At 39.1% G+C, this 12,880-nt stretch overlaps 2 non-coding genes across 2 annotated transcripts; both read left to right on the top strand.

Annotated features, from left to right (window-relative positions):
* Nucleotides 1-1,798: 1,798 nt before the first annotated feature.
* Nucleotides 1,799-1,989, top strand: LOC130042296 (U2 spliceosomal RNA). The gene has a single exon (XR_008795219.1). It is a non-coding gene; the product is annotated as a U2 spliceosomal RNA (small nuclear RNA).
* A 1,773-nt stretch (nucleotides 1,990-3,762) lies between these two features.
* Nucleotides 3,763-3,870, top strand: LOC130042170 (U6 spliceosomal RNA). The gene has a single exon (XR_008795143.1). It is a non-coding gene; the product is annotated as a U6 spliceosomal RNA (small nuclear RNA).
* The last annotated feature ends 9,010 nt before the right edge of the window (nucleotides 3,871-12,880 follow it).

Here is a 12,880-nt window from a genome sequence, read left to right as displayed (position 1 = left end):
CAAAAATCCACCATATGCTCTTCATTATGAGCAAAAGGTAAAAAGTAAATGCCCTCACGTTGATCATCGATTTGCTCGAGCGGGCCCAGTAACGTCTCCATTGGAGACTTTGTTGTTACTGTGTCTGGCATATCGAATACGTCACGGGGAGCTTGCCAGGCTCTGCCGTGCGGGCGAGATACTCTCGGTAGCTTTCCAGGCTCTCCGAGAGGGGCGGAGGAATCGAACTCGGGTCGGCCATGTTGGCTGCATGCAAGGCAAACGCCCTACCCGCTGTGCTAACGCTCCAGCCCTGATTATGAGCAACAGAAAACAAATTATCTAATGATGTTTTTCAGCAAGTCTGATAGCTGGGGGAAAACTCCAAATAATAATAGTGGGTCTTCTATCAAAAAATTGAATGTAATCAAAGTAAAGAGAGAGTAAAGTGAAAATCATCTGCCACACAGGCAGAGGGAAAGGTGGGATGGGATTTATACTGGGTTCTTGGTGGTAGAACATGTGCACTGATGAGTGTTTGATCATTGTGTGATCAAGACTTAAACCTGAAAGCTTTAACTGTACCCAAGGTGATTCAATAAAAAAAGAAAGAAGATGAAAGAAGAAAGAAGAAGAAGAAGAAGAAGAAGAAGAAGAAGAAGAAGAAGAAGAAGAAGAAGAAGAGGAGGAGGAGGAGGAGGAGGAGGAGGAGGAGGAGGAGGAGGAGGAGGAGGAGGAGGAGGAGGAGGAGGACGAGGACGAGGACGAGGACGAGGACGAGGAGGAGGAGGAGGAGGAGGAGGAGGAGGACGAGGAGGAGGACGAGGACGAGGACGAGGAGGAGGACGAGGACGAGGAGGACGAGGACAAGGAGGACGAGGACGAGGACGAGGAGGAGGACGAGGACGAGGAGGAGGACGAGGACGAGGAGGACGAGGACAAGGAGGACGAGGACGAGGACGAGGACGAGGAGGACGAGGAGGAGGAGGAGGAAGAGAAGGAATTATTTAAGGGGAGATTAAAAAAATCTGATAAGTGCATCCTGGGTCAGCGCAGCCATGGTGGCTCGAGTCCTCTGCCTCTGTGTTCACCAACTGCCAGAGGCCTTGGCACTTCCCCTCACTGGCTCAGTGGTGCCCTGTGTCCCGCCAACACCCAGAGGAGGCCAGCGCCCAGAGGCGGCCACATTGCTCGAGCAGGTGACTGACCTTGATTTTGCTGGGCTGGGCTGGGCTGGGGTCAGGGAGCGGGTAGAGTGTCTGCGGGCCTGTGCGGGGCTGGGCACTCGGATCCCCACCCCGCCCCCTGCTGCTGCCTGACGCTGTGGGCTTGACCAACATCGGGACGCGGATAACCCAGTGACCTAGCCCTGCAACCCTCAGCCCCACCCAGCGCCCCACGAGAGGCCAGCCCCCTCCTATCCACGCTCCCGGGGAAGGCTGCCCCTGGGGAATCTCGAACGATTGCGTGGCGTTGCCTGTTCGGTCCCCACCATGACCAGCGCTGGTCTCTGCGGGCGTGGATGCAGAAGGTGCAGGGGCAGCGCGGGGAGAGCGGCTAGCGCGGGGAGGCTTGCGGGGAGACACGCATCACTGGCGGAGCGGATGCTCCCGGGACCCGTCCTGATGGTGCCCAGGTGCCGTGCACGCGGGACAAGAGCCCCTTTTCTCCCTCCTGGCCGTGTCTTGCCTCGGTTTCCCCCGAGTTGTGCTTTGCCTGTGTCTGCCCTCGGGGCACTGGTCCAGCGTGCAAGCCAAGCGCAGCTTTTCAGCCCCTGCAACCTGGCAGGCCAAAGCTGGCCCGTCAGACGGTGCATTTTCTCGCTTTGCGGCCTTTTGGGTGAAGAGTGAATGTAGTATCTGTTTCTTATCTGCTCAATAACCGATACCTCTCTCTGAGGACAATATAGTAAATTGATTTTTGGAACTGGGAGTTGGAATAGGGAGCTTGCTCTGTCCACTCCACGCATCGACCTGATGATACAGTACCTCCAGGAAGAGTGCACCAAAAAAAAAAAAACAAAAAAAAACCGGAGTGGGGTGGGGCGGGGAAGACTATGAATTTTCAGTCCTGGCAATATATTCAAAGCACCTAGGTAGAGCTTGGTAGAAGGAAGACTAAATTTCTTGAACTAAAAAAAAAGAAAGAAAAGAAATCTGATAGTGATGAAAGCTATTATGTGTTGAGAAAACATGGGGGGGGGGGGGGGAAGATGCTGAGTGAGATGCCTACAGTGGCTTTCTGAGGAGGTGGAATTTCAACAAAGATTTAAGTATTTACAATCAATCCATTATGTAGAGAACTGAAGAAAGACAAGATCAAAGTCCTGAATCAATAAAGAAATGGTGTGCTAGAAATCAAAAAGAAAGAAAAAGGAGAAGAAAGGCTGGAGTTTAAAGATAGTAGTAGGCAAATGGAAATTCAAATATAAAAAGCAAGTTAAAGAAAACTGAGCTAGATATAGACCAAATATAAACCACCATCTTATCACATTTAAAAAGACTATTATTAACTTAATGAAGAGTATCTTATGATTCCTAGTAAAAGCTCTATAGTAGGCATGGAAGGAAGATTAGCTAGGGAGTGAATGAACTATTGTTGACAAGAGATGATGTTATTTATTCTGGAAAGTAAAACTGGAGAAAGTAAAAAGGAAACAGAGGAAATAACTTATATCTAAGATTATTTTAGGAATAGTCAAAGGTACTATTGATAGATTAAAGTGAGAGGTTAAGAAGCAAAAATAATTTTTGTGAATTTGAATGGCATAACTAGGAGGATGGTTATATAATTTGCAGATATAGCACTAACTCCGACAGGTAAGGCTTGAAACTTAAGCTTCTGCATTAAGCATATTGTTTTCTAAAATGCAGTTTTATTGACTGCTGTGTCTCGTGCAGGCTACTTGAGTTTCAGCCAGAGAGAGGGAATGAGAGCTGAATGGGCCAGGTAGGACTATATGAAACATGCAGCGACTTTATTCCATTTTCTTTTATGGTGTGCAGTGAACACTCCATGGGAAAGCCAAGGGTTACAAGATAAGCAAGCTATGTTATCTGTTATTCTGCTTTGCAGCTGTATATGAGGGCAGTTACTTGAACTCTCTCAGGAATGAGAATATGGCTTCTGGCCTGGCCAAGGCGGATCAAGTGTAGCCTTCCCTTTGGCCCCCCTTTACAAGGTCAGCCGCCAGGGCATGCTGCTCTCACATGCCCAGTTTTTCCCATCTTAGGGAAAGCAAGCAGGGGCTACCAAGACTAATCCCCAACAAGTTACTGGGGGTTTTGTGGGGGTGGGGGGTGTTAGGGAGGACACACCTTGCTCTTCTCAGGACTTACTTCTGGCTTTGTGCTCAGGGATTGCTCCTGGTAGTGCTAATGGGACCATATGAGATGTCAGAAATCAAATTGGGATTAACCACAAGTCACACAAATGTCTTAAACTCTGTAATATCTCTCAGTCTAAAATGTATTTTAAAATAAGTGCAATGTCAGGGAGGTTACTAGCAAAGTGGCTTGTTTTCCAGCTAGGACAAAAAATCATGTTTCAAAGTCAGACTTGAATATCTGTTTGATAAGCCAATTATTAACAATCACTCTGTGCTGCCTTTATGTATTTCTGAAATTTTATTGATTGAGAAATAAGTGCATTTTCTGTTGGAAGAAGATATTGTATTATAGCAGTTTGACTAATTGGTACTTTATACTGGGGGTCAGCACACTTTCTTCTGTAATCAATCAAATAATAAATATTTTAAGTTTGGAATAAATAAATAAGTGCAATGTGCTTGCTTTGGCAGCACATATACTAAAAATTGGAAAGATACAGAGAAGGTTAGCACAGACCCTGTGCAAGGATGACACGCAAATTCGTGAAACATTCCATATTTTTAGAGATACAATACTGCAAGCAACAAGATCAAAGAAGGAAGTCACATATAAAGGAGCACCACTTATATGTGACTTACAGCAGACCAATAAGAGGAAACCCGCCAAGCCCAAAGACAATGGTCGGATATAGTGAAAAAACTCAGTGAAATGAACGCCTCATCAAGAATACTTTATCCTGCTAAACTCTCACTCAAACTCGAAGGAATGATACATTATTTTATGGATGAACAACAGTTCAGGAACTTCATAGGTTAAAGACCAAACTTAAAAGAAGGACTAAAGGTGCTACTGTAAGATAAGAAAAACCCCTACAAGCACAACAAACCTGTACAGAAAGATGGCACAAAACCCCATAATAATAATCTCTCTCGATGTCAATGGTCTAAATGCCCCAATTAAGAGACACAGGGTGGCAAAATGGATCCACAAACTGAACCGAACATTCTGCTGCCTACAAGAAGCACATCTGAACAGTCAGAGCAAATACAGATTCAAAGTCAAAGGATGGAAAACAATCCTACAAATGATTCCCTCAAAAAAGCCAGAGTGACCACCCTAATATCCGACAACATAGATTCCAGCTTGAAAAAGATTAGAAGGGACAGTGAAGGCCATTTTTTTAATAATCAAGGCATATGTAAAGCAGGAAGAAATCACTCTCCTAAAATATAAACACCCAATAAGGAGCCAGCAAAATACTTAAAACAACTGCTAACAGATTTTAAAGAAGACATTGCCAGCAACACAATAGTAGTTGGAGACTTCAATACCAATTTATCACCTCTGGATAGATCAACAAGATTAAAACTAAGAAACAAAGCACTGGCTTTGAAGGAAGAAATAGAAGAGAAAGGACTAATAGATCTATACAGGACCTTACATTCCCATAAAAAAAGAAGAAACATTCTTTTCAAGTGCACACAAAACATTTTCCAAAATAGACTACATGCTGGGCCACAAAACATACCTCAATAGAATCAAGAAGATAGAAATTGATTCAACTATCTTTTCCGATCAAGGTGCACTGAAAATAGAAGTTAATCACACACAGATACAGAGAGCCAAATCAAACACCTGGAACTTAAAAACTCAATGTTGAACAACAAGAGGGTCGGGCGGGTGGGGGGGTGAATCAAGGAAGAAATCAAAAGATACCTGGAAACAAATAAGAATGAAGACACGAGCTACCATAACCTGTGGGACGCAGCTAAAGCCATGTTAAGGGGGAAAATTTACAGCCTTGAAAACATACATCAGGAAGGAAGAAATGGCCCACATAAATAATTTGACCTCACAGCCCAAGACCTTAAAAAAGGACCATCAAAAAAAGAAAAAAGAAAATGACCATCAAAAGGAGCCCAAATGAGGCAGAGGGAAAGAAATAATAAAACTTAGAGCAGAAATCAATGATATAGAAACCCAAAAAACAATCTGAAAGATCAATGAAACCAAGAGCTGGTTCTTTGAGAAAATAAACAAGATTGATAAACCACTCGCTAGACTCACAAAGAAAGAGAGAGAGAGAGAGAGAGAGAGAGAGAGAGAGAGAGAGAATCCTAAGAAACCGAATCAGAAATGAAAAGGGGGATATCACAACAGAAACCAAAGAAATTCAGATCACCAGAGACTACGTTGAAAATCTGTATGCCATGAAACAAGAGAACCTAGAAGAAATGGAAAAATTCCTTGATTTCTATATTCTCCCAAGGCTGAACCAAGATGATCTGTAATATCTGAATAGAACTATTACTATCAAGTAAATTGAAACTGTAATAAAAAGTGTTCCCAAAAACAAAATCCAGGTACAATAAATTGATTCATTAGCGAATTCTTCCAAACACTTAAAGAGGACCATTGCCAATTATTTTCAAGCTTTTTCAGGAAATTGAGGAAACAGAAACACTCCCAAAAATTTTCTATGAGGCACATATCACCCTAATACCAAAAGGAAACAGAGACACCACAAATAAAGAAAATTACAGGCCGATATTCCTGATGTACATGGATGCAAAGATCTTCAACAAAATATTAGCAAGTAAAATTCAACAACTCATCAAGAAGGTCATATACCATGACCAAGTGGGATTCATCCTGGGGATGCAAGGATGGTTTAACATTCAGAAGTAAATCAACATAATCCATCATATCAACACAAGAAAAGATAAAAACCATATGATCATATCAATAAATGCAGAGAAAACATTTGACAAAATCAAGCACCCATTTATGATGAAAACTCTCACCAAAATGGGTATAGAAGGGACCTTCCTCAATATAGTCAAAGCCATCTACCACAAGCCTATGTCAAGCATTATTCTCAATGGGGAAAAACTAAGTGCCTTCTCTTGAAGATCAGGGTCAAGACAAGAATGCACACTCTCACTATTTCTGTTCAATATAGTACTGGAAGTACTTGCAATCATGATTAGGTAAGAAAAAGATATTAAGGACATCCAGATAGGAAAGGAAGAAATCAAGCTCTCACTATTCACAGATGACATGATACTATATTTAGAGAAACCCAATGCCTCTACCAAGAAACTCCTAGAAACAATAGACTTGTATAGTAAAGTCACAGGCTATAATATCAGTGCCCAAAAGTCCAATGCCCAAAAGCCCATGAATCTGGAAAGAACCCTAGTGGCCAAGAACAGATAACTGGTTACAGAAACTTTGGTACATATACACAGTGGAATACTATGCAACTGTTAGAAAAGATGAAGTCATAAAATTTGCATATAAATGGATTAACATGGAGATTATCATGCTAAGTGAAATGAGTCAGAAAGAGAGGGACAGACATAGGAAGATTGTACCCATTTGTGGAATATAAAGTAAAAAAATGAGAGACTAACATCCAAAAATAGTAGAGACAAGAAACAGGAGGATTTCTCCATGGCTTGGAAGCCAGCCTCACATGCTGAGGAAAAAGGCAGTTCATATAGAGAAGAGACCACCATGTAAAGGATGCTTGGAGAACCCACTTGGGATGGGAGATGTGTACTGAAAGTAGACTGTAGGCCGAAAATCATTGCCACTTAATACCTTCATTGCGGACCACAACACCCTAAGGAGAGAGAGAGTAAAAACGGAATCTGCATGCCACAGAAGCAGGGGTGGTGAGGGGCTGGAGTTGGGGGAGAACTCGGATGGATACTGGGAACATTGGTGGTGGAGAATGGGCACTGGTGGAGATAATCGATTATTGTATGACTGAAACATAAGCACAAAAGTTTGTAAGTTTGAAACTGTATCCCATAGTGATTCACTAAAAATAAATAAATAGGTAAAAGGTAAAGGTAAAGGCCCTCCCGTTGATCGTCGATTTGCTCAAGCGGGCTCAGTAACGTCTCCATTGGAGACTTTGTTGTTACTGTGTCTGGCATATCGAATACTCTCGGTAGCTTGCCGGGCTCTCCGAGAGGGGCGGAGGAATCGAACTCGGGTCGGCCATGTTGGCCGCTTGTAAGGCGAACGCCCTATCACTGTTAAGTAAATAAATAAAATATGTGCAATTTATAAATAATAAGATATTCACGTTACAAAAACTAAAAAATAATTTGTGCTATGAGAAATTTATTTTAATTTATATGTCCATTTTTCATAAGCTATCATATTTAATTATGTCACACAATAAATTATCTGTATTTACAAGCAAACATATAATAGGTACTGGTTATATTTCTTAAGATGCTATTTTAGGCATCATTATGGATAAGTACTAGAATTAATTTCTGTTGTGTGTACATCCAATGAATCATTTTTCAAAACAAGTCATAGAATATTTCCATCACCCATAATGTTTTCCTGTGAACTTAATCATCCTCCCTCCAATAACTTCCAAAGTAAGTTACCATTTTCAAATAATTAACATACTAGCTTTGATTTTACTTGCTTTTATACATAATCATAAGGAATGTTCTAAATTTTTATCAGATTTTTTTACTAAGCATAAGAATTTCAGATATTTTTTCCTTTTCTGCAAATGTTCTTTTTATCAAATAATATTCCATTACACGTTCATCATGCAAATATTTTCATTTTATGGATTTTGGGGTAGTTTTCTATTTTAGGCAGTGAAAGAGGTTTCCATAATCATATTACAGGAATGTCATTTTGTATTTTTATGAGTAGTTTCTTTACCTGAGTAGTTTCTTATGTGGTTTCTTTGCTATAAAATGGGATCTTTTTGATTTCTTAAGATATTGATAAGATGTTGTTGGTCTCTAATAGAGAAGTATTACTTTTTTGTTTTGAATGTGGTATATTTTTCTTTTTTTTACTTCCTTGATTTGGGACTCAATTTAACATTCACTAATTGAGCATCTATCACAAGATCATGTATGATAAATGCTCAGAAAATGGAACAGAGGAGACAAAACATATTCCTAATGCTTGAAATTTTATATGGAAATTCAGAAATGAACAATAACAAAATAAAGGAAACGAAGGAGGAAGTGGTGGGAAAGAGGAGGAGGTGAGAAAGAAGAGAAGTAACGGGAGGAGAGGAGGGGGAGGAAGAGGAGGAGGAGGAAGAAGAAGAAGAAGAAGAAGAAGAAGAAGAAGAAGAAGAAGAAGAAGAAGAAGAAGAAGAAGAAGAAGAAGAAGAAGAAGAAGAAGAAGGGGAAGGGGAAGGGGAAGGGGAAGGGGAAGGAAAAGGGGAAGGAGAAGGGGAAGGAGAAGACTTGGAGAAAGTTTAAGAAAGGGACTACTGATTTATTACAAGTATCAGTACGGGTTTTTTTAGAAAAGTGAAACATTAATGTCTAAAAGATGACATTTCAAAGAGTCATTCAGAAATGAAAAATCTGGTATTTCAAGGGACAGAAAAAGTGTTTAGATGCCCAAGAAGTGAAAAATAAATCATACAGAGTAAAAAAATCCCTTCTTATATCTGTTCCCCATCTCTATTTCTCCACATGAACACTTTATAACAGCAAAACAGCTAATATTCTTTGAGCACCTCCTCAAAGTATTATAGATAAACCAGCAATAATGATTGTATATTATGCTATGCCTATTAATAAATGTGGCAAACATCCAAAATAGGACAAATTTTAATATATTATATTATAGTATATAACTCAGTGTTTCACAATATTTAAAATCACGATCACGATCACGACCACCCTGTTGTTCGTCGATTACCTCGAGCAGGTGCCAGTAACGTCTTCTTCGTCCTAGCCCTGAGATTTTTTTTTTTTAAAGTGCCATATTCAAGGCTTTTTCAGGGTTAGGAGAATGAGACCCATCATTGTTACTGGTATTTGGCATATTGGGTATACCACGGGGAGTTTGCCAGACTCTGCCGTGTGGGCATGTTACATTTGGTAGCCTGCCAGTTTGACCGAATTAGGAATGAGATGATAAGATGTCAGCTAATAATGTCAGAAATATTTAAAATACTATAGATAAAATATGTAAGCATATATAACATGTAGGTGCCTGTCCAACTAGTTTAGTGATGATAGTGGTGATCCCCCACAGAGAATATCATGAGTTAAGAATAGTGAAATTTCTCCTGGGAATATATCCCAGAGAGGCAAAAATGTATAGTCGAAGTGACATCTGCACTTGTTTGTTCATTGCAGCCCTCTTTACAATAGCCAGAAACTGGAAGAAACCTGAATGCCCAAGAACAGATGACTGGTTAAAGAAACTTTGGTACATCTACACAATGGAGTACTATGTAGCTCTTAGAAAAGATGAAGTCATGAAATTTACATACAAGTGGTACAATATGGAAAGTATCATGCTAAGCGAAATGAGTCAGAAAGAGAGGGATAGACATAGAAAGATTGCATTCATCTGGGGGATATAAAGTAACAAAGTATGAGATTAATACCCAAGAATAGCTGAGATCAGCACCAGGAGGATTACTCCATAACTTAGAGGCCAGCCGGGTATCCTAGAGGAAAGGGCTATTCAGATAGAGAAGGGAGCACCAAATAAAGGATGTTTGGAGGATCCTCCCAGGAGGAGAGATGCATGTCGAAAGTAGAGTATGGACTGAACATGTTTGCCACTCAATGCCTCTTTTGCAGACCACAACACCCAAAAGGAGAGAGAGAACACAGGGGATTGCCCTGCCACAGAGACGGGGGGATGGGGGGATGGGGGTGGGAGGGATATTATCCATGGTGGTGGAAAATGGGCACTGGTGGAGGGATGGGTATCTGATCATTGTATAATTGAAACCAAAGCACAAAAAATTGTAAATCTACAACTTTAAAAAAAATAAAATAAAATAAAGGGAAAAAAAAAAAAAGAAAAAAAAAAAAAAAAAGAATAGTGAAATTTATAACAGTATTGAAAACACTCCAGAGGATAGAATCATTATAAATGTGTCTCAAAATAAATGTTTATGAGAAAATGAAAGAGCAACTTATACCCTGCCATCAAAACACCAAAACTGATTCACTTACAGAAACAGACACAACACTGAAAAACCAGGAAACAGGATAAGTTGAACATTTACTATACTTGATTAAGTTTATTACTCAGAAAAAAAGAAAAATAATACCCATAAGATGGCTTTTTTAGATTACATATAAAAACATGTCTTCACCTGATAGTAAAATTCTCCAATTCTTAGTGTAATGTTGATATTTTTCTCTAGATATTAGAGTAAATTCACTTTTTAAAGTATGTTTTCCATTTAAATGAAACAAAGCTCAGAAGCTTCTGCACCTCAAAATATAAAGCCCATGAAATGGAAACAATTATTCACCCAATACCCATCTGATAAGGTATCAATATGAAATATTAATTAACAAGGCATTAGAAATTTCTTTTAAACTTTTTTTCTCATCAGGATCACACACAACAGTGCTCAGGGCTTAATCCTGGCTCTGTCCTTATTTTCATACCTAATATTTGAAATCAAAACATTTTAATTATTCTTTCCATTTTTCCTATTAACCTTATTAATTTAAATAATTTTATTTTTGTGATTTTCACAATTTATTATAATTACCTACATATATAAGTAATTAACTTTCACCCCATGTCAACTTTTTTAATAACTTTATTTTAACTTTTATGCCTGGATACTTCCTTGCACCATCTACAGTTGGAAAATAACTGGTTTCCTATCTTCCCAGCCACCTGAGTGTTAGAAGAATAAAAATGTTAATTTTATAGTGTTTTTCTGGTAATACTCTCCAGATGCCCAACATAAAGAATAGTCTTCCACCACTGAAATAAGTACCAAATTTCTACACTAACTCCATCGAGGTTTCTCTAACTCATAGAAGTAATAATTTTGGATGAGTCATAACTTGAAGATCAATACTAATAATTAGAATAGGATTCCATACTCTCAACACAAAACATTATTGTCTCAACCCATTCATCATCGTTGATAAAGTGATATGACCATACATCATTTTTGATTAAAAAAAAAGCAACAGTATGAAGTAGAGCAAGGAAATTCACTTCAAAAAGTGGCCGTTTGGAAAACTGGTCTGCCACAGGAAAAAAAAAAAAACAATAAAAACACTCAGTACTCTTTCTAATATCATGCACAAAAGTCAAGTGAAAATGGATTAACCTCAATATCAGACCTAAATCAATAAGGTATATAGAGGAAAATACAGGCAGAATTCTGCATCTCATTGAAGTTGGAGGCATCTCTAAAGATGAAATGCCACTCATCAAACAAATAGAAGCAAAGATAAACAAAATGCAACTACATTAAAAAGCTGCACCTCAAGGAAATGAAGACCAAAGTACAAAGACAGAAGACAGAATGGAAGAAATTATTTGCCCACGATTCATCTAATAGAGGGATAATATGAAAGATTTATAAAGCACTGTAGAACTCTACAAGAAAAGAACAACCAGCCCCATCAAAACTGGGGAGAAGAGATGAACAGAAACTTCCTCAAAAAAGAAATACAAATGGATAAAAGACATGTGAAAAAATGCTCTACATAATCATTGGGGAGATTCAAATCCAAACAATGAGATATCATCCCACATCAGAGAGACTAGCACTCATCAAAAAAGAACAAGTAGTACTGATATGAATGCAGGGTGATCCACTGAAAGAAGATCCTCATTCAGTGCTGGTGAGAATACGAATTGGTCCAGCCTTTTTTGAAAGACTACATGGATATTGCTCACAAACTTGGAATTGAGCTACCAAAAAACCCTGTAGTATTTCTCCCAAGAATTTACCCCAAAGGCCCCCAAAAATAATGCAGATAAAATATCCACACTCCCATGTTCATTGCAGCACTACTCATAATAGCCCAAATCTGGAAACTACCCAAGTAGCCAAGAACAGATGGCTGTATAAAGAAGTTATGGTACATATACACAGTATATGTATACTACTACTTGGCTATGAGAAAAGATGAAGTCACACAATTTGTTGATACATGGATGGATCAAGAGAGTATCATGCTGAGTGAAATGAATCAGAGAGAGTGGGAAAGAGACAGACTAATCTCACTGATGTGCAGATTATAAAAATAGTAGGAGAATAACAAATGCCAAAAAACAATAGAAACAAAGAACAGGATACAAAGAGCTGGTCCTTAGTAAGACTCTTGCTACTGTGGAGGGAAATCCGATAAGTCAGGCATGGGACCACTGATAGAGGGAAGTGGTAACCATGATCAAGGACTGGGTACTGAAATGAGGAAAAGTGATATGCATGATGCCCTAGCTAAAAGTGTATTACAAATCAGAGTGCCTAAAAGGAAAAAGAAAAAAGAACAGTTCCTACCACAGAGGCAGCCTGAGAAAGGGACAGAAATTGGGGACACTGAAGAGGGTAAGTGGACAAAGGTGAAGAGATTGAGGTGGAAACATTGCACAGCTGAAACTCAATCAAGAATAACTTTGAAATTCAAAGTGATTTAAAAAATTTTTAAAGAGAATGATGAAATTTTTTTAAAAACAATACGTTCTTAAATCTCATATACTTACTCATTATAATGCTACCACTCTCTCATTCTTTCTATATTCTTTAAATATACCAATTTTATTCTCTACTTCAATGT

This window comes from Sorex fumeus, unplaced genomic scaffold, assembly GCF_029834395.1.
Source record: "Sorex fumeus unplaced genomic scaffold, SorFum_2.1 ptg000098l, whole genome shotgun sequence".
NCBI classification, from domain to species: domain Eukaryota; kingdom Metazoa; phylum Chordata; class Mammalia; order Eulipotyphla; family Soricidae; genus Sorex; species Sorex fumeus.
The sequence above is the reverse complement of the archived record's forward strand: the minus strand, read 5'-3'. Positions and strand labels throughout refer to the sequence as shown.